Source organism: Zonotrichia albicollis, chromosome 13, assembly GCF_047830755.1.
Source record: "Zonotrichia albicollis isolate bZonAlb1 chromosome 13, bZonAlb1.hap1, whole genome shotgun sequence".
Taxonomy (NCBI): domain Eukaryota; kingdom Metazoa; phylum Chordata; class Aves; order Passeriformes; family Passerellidae; genus Zonotrichia; species Zonotrichia albicollis.
The window spans coordinates 1,595,414-1,605,090 of NC_133831.1; the positions used below are offsets into that span (position 1 = coordinate 1,595,414).

At 61.4% G+C, this 9,677-nt stretch overlaps 1 long non-coding RNA gene across 1 annotated transcript; it reads right to left on the reverse strand.

Annotated features, from left to right (window-relative positions):
* Positions 1–4,443: 4,443 nt before the first annotated feature.
* LOC141730780 (uncharacterized) lies at positions 4,444–9,677 on the reverse strand. The gene is made up of 3 exons (XR_012582436.1): positions 9,532–9,677; positions 5,817–5,975; positions 4,444–4,826 (listed from the first exon to the last, which is right to left on the reverse strand). It is a non-coding gene; the product is annotated as an uncharacterized LOC141730780 (long non-coding RNA).

Genomic DNA, 9,677 nt, shown 5'->3' on the forward strand with positions numbered 1-9,677 from the left:
AATTTGATTTTCAGATAAATCACAGACCTGGATGAGCGAGCGAGCGGGCGCTGCTGCAGATGCATTATCCGTAATCCCCGCGAAGGGAACCTTCGGGAGGAGCCGGTGCCGGTGCCAGCCCGGCGGCAGCAGCTCGGTAATCCCGGCCCGGCCCGGCCCGGGGGCTCGGCTGCTGCTGCCCAGGGCTCCGTGCTGCGCCACCGAGCCCGCCACGACCCACATTCGGTGCTGAGCCCGACGGGAGCAGATGGAGCCAGATGGAATCACACTGGGAGCACCGGGCACCGGGACCCGCCTGTGCCCGCTGTGCCCACTGTGCCCACTGTGCCCGCTGTGCCCACTGTGCCCACTGTGCCCGTGCCCGGCTGGGGTGCTGAGGGTGGCAGGGGGCTCTGCCGGGCCCTCCCTGTCTCACTCCTCCCTGTAAGGGATGCCCAGAGCATCCCAGGCCCCCCTCCATCCCACTTCTCCCTGTAAGGGATGCCCAGACCATCCCAGTGCTGCCCAGTGCTGCCGGTGTGAGGGCAGGGAGAGCCCCTCTCCTCTCAGCCCAGCACACCTGTCCTTGGCATGCACATCTATTTATCCCAGGGATTCACTGGGGTGTGGGAGTGACCCCCAGGCTGCAGGGCCAACCCTGGCCAAGCTGCTGGAGAGGATGAGGAAGGGACAGCCAGGGCCTGGCACCCTTGGGGGCTTCTTGTGCCCTCCCTGGGCACAAGAAGCCCCCAAGGGTGATCCCTCTCCTCATGCAGGATCCCTCTCCTCATGCAGGATCCCTCTCCTTGTGCTCTGATCCCTCTCCCTGGGCTGTGATTCCTCTCCCTGGGCTGTCATCCCTCTCCCTGGGCTGGTCACACCTCCCCAGACCGTTCTGCCCTGGCACAGAGCAGGGACGCAGCCCTGCCCAGCCCCTCCTCACTGGGACAGGCATTTCCCACCCCTGGTGCCCCCCCAGACCCCTGCAGGTCCCTCTGGCAGCCATGGAGCACGCGCCAGCTTCCCCCCAACGCCAAAATTTACATTGAACCACAAATTAATTTCATAATTTTTTCCTCTCTAATTATGCCAACATCTGCTGCGAGGCCCAAGCTGTGCGCATGCATTTTAATCCAGCCCTCCCCCCGCCTCTCCCAGCACTGAACTTTGCCGTAATTATCACCAGGAGAGGGGCTCCTTTCCCTGGGAGGGGAGCCCGAGCACATGCAGGGAGAGGCAGGCAGGGGCTGTGCCCGGCCTGGGGCTGGCATCGGCCTCTGCTGAGCTCTGGGATCTCAATTCCAGGAGAAAGGGAAGGGGAAGGAATGGGGCTGCTGCAGAGGCTTGGGGGGGCAAAGGGGCAGCTAAGGGGCAGCAAAGGGACAGAAAAGGGGCAGCAAAGGGACCCTCCATGTGCAGGAGCTGCATCCTGTGCCAGAATGGGGCTCCCAGGGCAGCTCTGCCCAGGGATGTCCCTCCCAGCCCATGGGGACCAGTCTCCAGCTCTCCCCAGGGACACGGAAGGTGCTGTTGTCACCTTGGCCTTGTCCCCTGTTGTGGGACACCTTGGCACCTGCTGGGGTGATGCTGGTGGCATTTCAGCCCTGTCACACTCCCCTTGCACTGCTCCCACTCAGGGAGAGGTTTCACGGCCTGGCTGGAGGATGCAAAAGGTCATTTGGCTGCCAAGTAATTAAACCTGGCAATTAGCAGTGTGGAGCAGCGAGCTCCTGGCTCCTGGTGCTCAGGGGAGGGGCAGGAATGGGGCAGTGGGACAGTGCCCATCCCCGAGCTGGGACCTCACCCCTGGCACAGGCAGCACCTCCAGAGAGCCCACGGGGCTGCCACGCTCTCATTAGAAAGTTCATCAAGGGTTTTAATTAAAAGGTGAGGGGATGAAGGTGTTGCTTGGATACAGGATGAGCTTGGCTGGTGTGCTCGAGGAGGAACATCCTGGGATGGGTGTGGATTGCTCAGACCTGGGCAGGAGCTCAGAGCTGAATGGAACTCAGAGCTGGGCTCAGCTCAGAGCTGCCTCTGGGTTGGGAAGGGCCCGATCCTGCCCAGGGCACCCAGGGCATGACCCAGGCCGTGCCATCCCTTTTCCATCCCTTTTCCCCGTTCCCAGCTCGCGGTACCCAGCCCGTGGAGCATCCCCGGGGCAGCGGTGCCATCCCGCCCTGCCCGGGTGCCACCCCCGCGGGCCCGGCCCGGGTGCCAGCCCAGGTGTGCCAGCAGGAGCCGTGGGGCCGCGCAGCCCCGTTCTGCTGCTGCTGCCGCCCGCGCAGCCGGAGCAGATGGCAGGCGACAGAAGCTGCCGATGAATAATACACGGCTAATGAGCGCCGTGCCCCGCCCGCCGCTGCCCCGCACGCCCCATCTGCGCCCCGCACCCCGGGGTGACGGCCCTGGCACACGCCTGGCACCCGGGGGTCCTGCCCCACACCCTGCCGTGTGTCTGGAACCCACTAACCCTGCCCCACACTCTGCTGTGTGTCTGGAACCCATCAACCCTGTCCCACACTCTTCTGTATCCCTGCCACCCATTAACCCTACCCCACACCCTGGCACACGCCTGGCACCCAGGGGTCCTGCCCACACCCTGCCATGTGCCTGGCATCCATTAACCCTGCCCCACACTCTGCTGTGTGTCTGGAACCCACTAACCCTGCCCCACACTCTGCTGTGCCCCTGGCACCCAGGGATCCTGCCTCACATCCTGTCATGTCCCTGGCACCCATGGATCCATTCCCACACCCTTCTGTATCCCTGGCACCCATCAACCCTGCCCCACATCCTGCTGTGTGCCTGGCACCCAGGGGTCCTGGCCCACACCCTGCCATGACCCTGGCACCTGTTAACCCTGCCCCACACCTTTCTGTATCCCTGGCACCCACGACTCCTGCCCCACACCCTGCTGTGCCCCTGACACCCACAAATCCATTCCCATATTGGAGTTTCACTGCCATGCAGCTGGTACCCACAGGTCCTGCCACGTACAGGGATGTCCCTGCCATGTCCCTGGCATCCCTGGGTCCTGCCCCATGCCAGGGCCCCCCTGCCATGTCCCTGGCACACATGGACTCATCCCCACTCCATGGTGGCCCTGCCATGTCCCTGGCACTCATGAATCCAGAGCTGCCCCTACCGCTGTGGATGCTGGGGCAGGGAAGGGCTGGGGACCCTGCAGTATCCCTGACCCGGGGCTGGCACGGGAGCAGCACATGGGTGCCACAACCCATGGCAGCCCAGGTCTGTGCTGCCAGGAGCAGAGCAGCCGGGATGGGGAGCATCTTCCCAAGCTGGATTCTGTGCATCCCCCAGGCTGCAGGGCCTGCTGGGGCTGCTTCCCTGCCTGGGGCTCTCTGCCTCCTGCACCCGGCAGCCCTGAGTCTCTCCCAGTGAGGAGCACACAGGTGAAGTTTCCATCACCTGGACGTGAGGGTTCTGGGATGCTCCACTCACCATCTCCATGGATGCTCCATGCTCCAGGCTGGGCTCCCACCCATCATCATCATCATCCTCATCCTCCCAGCTCAGTTCCCCCCTGGCTCCTCTCTCCCAGCCCAGGTCAGTGGGCACCCAGAGGCACCAGCTGGGGAAGGGGAGGAGGAGGAGGGTGGAAAACAAAACGCTGATGGATTGTAAAGCTATTGAAGTGCCAGCGAGTAAACTCCATATTTTTAACGGCATTTAAATGCCTCCAAGCAGATTAATAAGGTCTAGGTAATAGCAGCACCAGTCTATATTTATTCTATCTTAAACGCCAGTTTGTCAGGCTGTATTAATATTGATGGTAAGGCTTGGATTGAGGACAGGAAACGCTGGGACTTCACTTTATCTCTCCCAAGCAGGCTGCTCAGCCCCTTTATCAGGGCTGAGGCTGCAGCAGCAGCTGCCTCTTCAAGGGCTCAGCGCATCCCCTCTCCCCCCCCCACTCCCTCTTTTTAATCAGAGGAGGAGAAGTTGCTGGCTTGATCGTTCCATTTTTATCTCTTTTATTTACTCCATTTTCATGTCTTTCAGTGCATATTTTATTCCCATCAAGGCAGGACCATTGATAGCTTAAGCTGTGTCCCCCCTGGCTCCCTCCTCGGTGAGCCTGGCAGGGAAGGACGAGGGGTAATTACCAGGAGAGAGCCCCCCTGCCCTCCCCTGCTGCCCCACGGCAGCCACACGCAGAGTGCCCTCCCAGGAGGGGCTGAGCTGCCATTTGGGGGGAGAAACCCCTCCTGACCCAGCCTTGGGGGACCCCCCTGCCCCACAGCCCCTCTTACTGCTGCCAGTGCTGCTGCAGAGGCTCCTGTGCCCACTGCCACCAACCCTTCATCCCACCCTTCATCACAACCCTTCATCCCAACCCCTCATCCCAACCCCTCATCCCAACCCTTCATCCCACCCTTCATCCTACCCCTCATCCCTTCATCCCAACCCCTCATCCCACCCCATCCTGCCCCACTGGGCATCCTAAAAACTCCTGAAACAGCTGCTGGGTTCCCTGGGGCTCTGCCATGTGGGGAGAACCCACTGGAGTGCCAAGAGTTCCCCCCAAGAACCTCCTGTGGGCCGAGGACCAACCCAAACCCTGAGGACAACCCAAACCCAAACTCCAAAGACAACCCCAAACCCTGAGGACAACCCAAACCCCGAGGAAAAACCCAAACCCGTTTTCTTCCTGAACATTCCCCAAAGCCCAGATTCCTGCCTGGCTCTTGCCTGCCAGCATTTGAAATGCAAAGTGCTCTGGGTCCTGATGAATGCTCCAAACCACCCAGCTGGGGCGCAGCCTGGCCACGTGGCTGGGGCGCTCCCCGAGCCTGGAATATCCAAACTGTGCAGCTCTTCCCCTGCAGGGGTGGGAAAAGGGACGCTCAGGGAATTTGCACATGATTTCAGACGGGGGAGAGCGGGTAATGAATGCAAAATAATCGTAATAAATGCTAATTGTGGCAGGAGGGCGGCGGCCTGGCACGGGGCTGGGAGAGAGTCTGGAAAAATCCACGAGGAGAGCAGGACAGGCTGAGGGACATGGATAACCTGGGGGTGCTGGGTGCCCCAGGGGTGTCCAGGGATGCAGGGGGTGCCTGAACACCACAGGGACACACAGGACTGCTGGTGCTGTGCTCATGTGCAGGACAGCCCATCTCCCACCCTGGTGGGCACAAATCCCTGTTCCCACATGGTGGGGATGTGGTGGGACAATCCCAACCCTGGCTGGTGGCTCCCAGGGCACCGTGACTGGAGCAGTCCCTGCTCCCCATCACCCTCCAGCACTGGCAAGGCGAATAAGTCGAATTTAACAGCCATTAGTCCTGGAAACATCAAAGGGCTTCTCTGCCAGAAAATGAAAATCCTCATTAACTAATAAAAAGCCCATCGCTCACTCTGCCTTTAATATAATTAACACCAGCCAAGACTTCAATTAAGGTTTTATCCAAACTTCAAAATGCCACTCTCTCTCTCTCCCCCTCTCTCCCCCCATAATTACGGCGGGCACAGCAGCTTTAGCTTGGGAAGGATCCTGGGATCCTGCAGTGTTCCCTGGGATCCTCCATCCTGCCCTGGGATCCTCCAGTGTCCCCTGGGATGCTCTGGCCTGCCGTGGGATGCTGTGGCCATGCACAGGCCGGGACAAACATCCCAAATAGGAAATGTTTGTGCTTGGCAGCAGCCGGGGGCTCAGCCGGGTGCCTGTGAGCTCAGCAGGGAGGAATGGAGGAATGCTGCCGGCAGGGAGCGGCTGCGGGCCCTGGGAACGGCAACGGGAACAGGAACGGGAAAGGGCCGGTTCTCACCGCTGGGAACAGGAACGGGAATGGGAAAGGGCCGGTTCTCACCGCTGGGAACGGGAATGGGCCGGTTCTCACCGCCCTCCTCCCTGCGGGGCCGGGCCGGCAGCGCTGCTCTCACGCCGGGGATGGGGAGGTCAGGGATGGCAAAGGGTCCAGTTGTGCACACAGGGATGTGTCACCCCTCTGTCCCCTCGGCAGCGTCACCTGTGTGGGGAGGTGGCCCCAAGCCAGGACGTGTCAGGGGGATGCCTGAATTCCCCAGGGATGCTGTGTTCCCAGGGATTCAGGGATGCTGGGTACCACAGGGATGTGCAGGGATGCTGGTACCAGGGATGTACAGGGATACTGAGTACCCAGGGATGGTACCAGGGATGCTGGGTACTCAAGGATACAGGGATGCTGGGTACCCAGGGATGTGCAGGGATGCTGGGTACCCAGGGATGTGCAGGGAGGCTGGTACCAGGGACGCTGGGTACCCAAGGATGCAGGAATACTGGGTTCCCAGGGATGGTATCAGGGATATTGAGTACCCAGGGATGGTACCAGGGATACTGGGTACCCAGGGATGCAGGGATGCTGAGTTCCCAGGGATGCAGGGATGCTGGGTACCCAGGGATGTGCAGGGATGCTGAGTTCCCAGGGATGCAGGGGATGGTACCAGGGGTGCTGTCCCCATGGCAAGACTGCACTTTGGCCACCCCAGCTGGCCAGGAGCCCTTGGTGCCACCTGACCCTGGTGGGGACGGGTGGGAGGTGCAGCCTGGAAGGTGCAGGGGGTCGGTGCTGCCCTCCCAGAGCCCGGCTGGACACGCTGGGGCAGCAGAGGCAGCAGGAGACGGACACACAGATGGGACCCTAATCCTCCCCATGGGTCCCATTATCATCCCTCGCTGGTGAAAAAACTCTCATCCTGGATGTGTCTAATCCTAATCACTCCCTATCGGCCAGGAGCACTTCAGACGGGCCAGACGGACAGACGAGGCCTCTCCTGCCCGGAATATCTGCACAGGCAGCCCCGGGGGGGACACGGGGGGGGGGGGGGGGGGGGGACGACAGGCCACCCCTTCGCTCCTAATCCCTCGGCGAGCCCTTCATTTAAAAGGGGATTTGCTGTTTATTCCCTCCGCAGGCTCCGCGATCATCACAGGGGTCAACATCTGAGCTGGGAGAGCCTTGTTAAAACGCGAGAGTGCTGTGTTAATTGGGGGGCAGCGCTAATGGGCTGGGAAATGCGCTGGATGCTTTCCAAACCCCACAGCATCCCCTGGGCTCAGCCTGCAGCGAAAGGCTGGGTCTCTGTGGCTGGGGATGCTCCCAGGAATCCTTTGCCCTCCCCAAAACACCCAGAGGTGGTGGAACCCATCCCGGGGGAGGCTGCCTGTGACACCAAGCCCTCCCCCAGGCACTTCCTTGGTGGGGGGCTGAGATTTGGGCAGCACAGACCCCCCTTGGGCATTGAATTCCCCCTTCTCCTGCTCCCACATCCATATTTATGGCAGGGATGGGCACGGGTCAGGAAGGTCAGCCCTTGGGGGGGGGTCTCCTTCTGCCTGCCCAGCCCAGGGGGCTGCCGGGGGGATGGGGATTAAATCCAGAAGGGAAAATATCCTGCAGCAGGTGCAGCCTGCGCCAGGTCTGAACGGCTGCCAGCCGGCTCGGAAATCCCAAACACATCTGTGCTCATCACTTGGACACCAGATGGGCCCTGGGTGGGTATTTTGGGCTGGGGTTGTGTGTGGGGGGGTTGGGCAGGGCTGGAGGGGGGGTGGCTGCTCCAGCCCGGGATGCTCACACCCCGCCTGCATTCCCCCATATTTATCCTGCTATTTTTAGTGTTTTATCAGCTGCAGGTCGGGCCCCTCTGGGGATCAGGGGCAGGCTGGGGCCACACTGAGCTCACAGCCAGGCCCCACAGCTTTCTGAGTGCTGGCTCTGCCCCCAGCTTCTCCCTGGAACAGGAACACCCATCGGGTGGGAGCTGCAGAGCCCTGCCTGCCTTAAAGGTGCTGAACATTATCAATGCTCATTATTCTTATCCACAGCTGCACTTCCGATTCCCAAATGCATCAGGACCATCCCAGCACCAAGAGCACCTCGTGTCCATCCTGGTGCCCAGGCTGGCACAGGGATGGCTGGATCCTTCCAGGCTGGAGGCTCTGAACTCTCCTCAAGCCAAATTGTGCTGGGGCCAGTGCTGTGCGCCCCAGCTCTGCTCACCCCAGCACTGCTCACTCCAGCTCTGCTCACCCCAGCTCCATCTCTCCCATCTCCATCCCTCCCAGCCCGGGGATGAGGGCTGGAGCTCTGGCTGCTCCCTGTGGCAGCAGATGCAGCTCTGCAGCCTCCCAGCTCCTGGCTATTTTTAGGACATGTCTGTGGCTAAATCTGGTGCCGTGTGGGCTTGAGGCTTCCCAGCCACGGAGCTGCTGCCCTGTGGGGCTCCTTTGGGTTCTGTGTGTCCTCGTGGCAGCATCACAGGTACACTCAGGGCAGTGCTCCCTGCCCAGGGTGTGCTGAGAGTGGGACAGGATGAGAAAACCATCCCAGCAACAGGAGAGCAGTCCTGCAGCTCCGAGTGAACGTGGGGGACACCAGGGCGACACCAGCACCTCCTGCCACATTGAGCAACTCCTGAGTGTCAGGAGAGGGGGACAAGCCCTGGCCCCAAGCACGGTGATGCCCATGAGCATCCCTGATGGCTTCACGTGGTCTGAGCCACAGGCAGGTGATGCCACCACCCAGCCCTGCCCTCCCTCCCCCGGGGCCACCAGGGCACCTCTGCCCTCCCTGTGTCTCCCCGGGCCCAAGGCCCAGCCGAGCTGGGAGCTCATGGTGGCTTTGATAAGAGGAGAAAGCTGTTGAATACTGAAATGTGGCTGCGGGAAGTGGGGCCAGCAGGGCTCTGCATGCCTAGAGAGGAGGAGGATGTGCCTTCTTCCAGTCCGGCCTCTGCCCAGCCCGGGCTGAAACAGAGCATTGGGAGGGGTCCTTTTTTTTTCCCCTATGCCTTCCCCTGAATCCCACTGCTCCTGTGCATGTACAACCCCATTCCTGTCCCCTTCCTCATCTCAGTACCTCTCTCCATCCCTCCCTCCATTCCTATCCCTGTCCTCATCCCCATCTCTATCCCTGTCACTGCCCCCATCCTGATAATGCGTCCTTATTTTCATCCCATCCCATCCCATCCCATCCCATCCCATCCCATCCCATCCCATCCCATCCCATCCCATCCCATCCCATCCCATCCCATCCCATCCCATCCCATCCCATCCCATCCCATCCCATCCCATCCCATCCCATCCCATCCCATCCCATCCCATCCCATCCCATCTCTGTCCCTCCCTGCAGCGCAGCAGGTCCCCGGCAGAGCCCCGGGGGTTTTCAGAGATGCTGTGCCCGGGGGTTTTTGGGGACGCTGTGCCCAGGGATGCTGTGCCCGGGGATTTTCGGGGATGCTGTGCCCGGGGCACAGAGCCCAGCACCCACCAGGGCCCGGCTGCGCGTCCCCGCGGCTGCCGACGGCCGCTGCTCTCCCCTCTCCCCCTCCCCTGTCTCTCCCTTTCTGAAAATTGATAATTAACCTTTTGTCCGTGGGGCTGTTGTGTTTATTTGGCGCAGGCGGCTGCAGGGCGCTGATATGGAAATCGCAGCCGGCAGCCAGCTCCCGTCCCCCCGCAATCTGCAGCCGCGCACAGCCGCTGGGCAGAGATAAGCAGGTGCTTATTCACAGCCCCGCAGCTGCCGCCGAGGGCAGCCCTACCTGATCACTCCAATCTCGGTGAAAAACTACTCGAGGTTGGGCTCCCGCGATGGAGAGAGGCGATAGGGCCGCGCCAGACAGCTCCCCCGGCTGCCGCCTCGCCCGCCTCCCTCTGCCCGCGTCCTCTCCGCTCCCTCCGTCTCCCT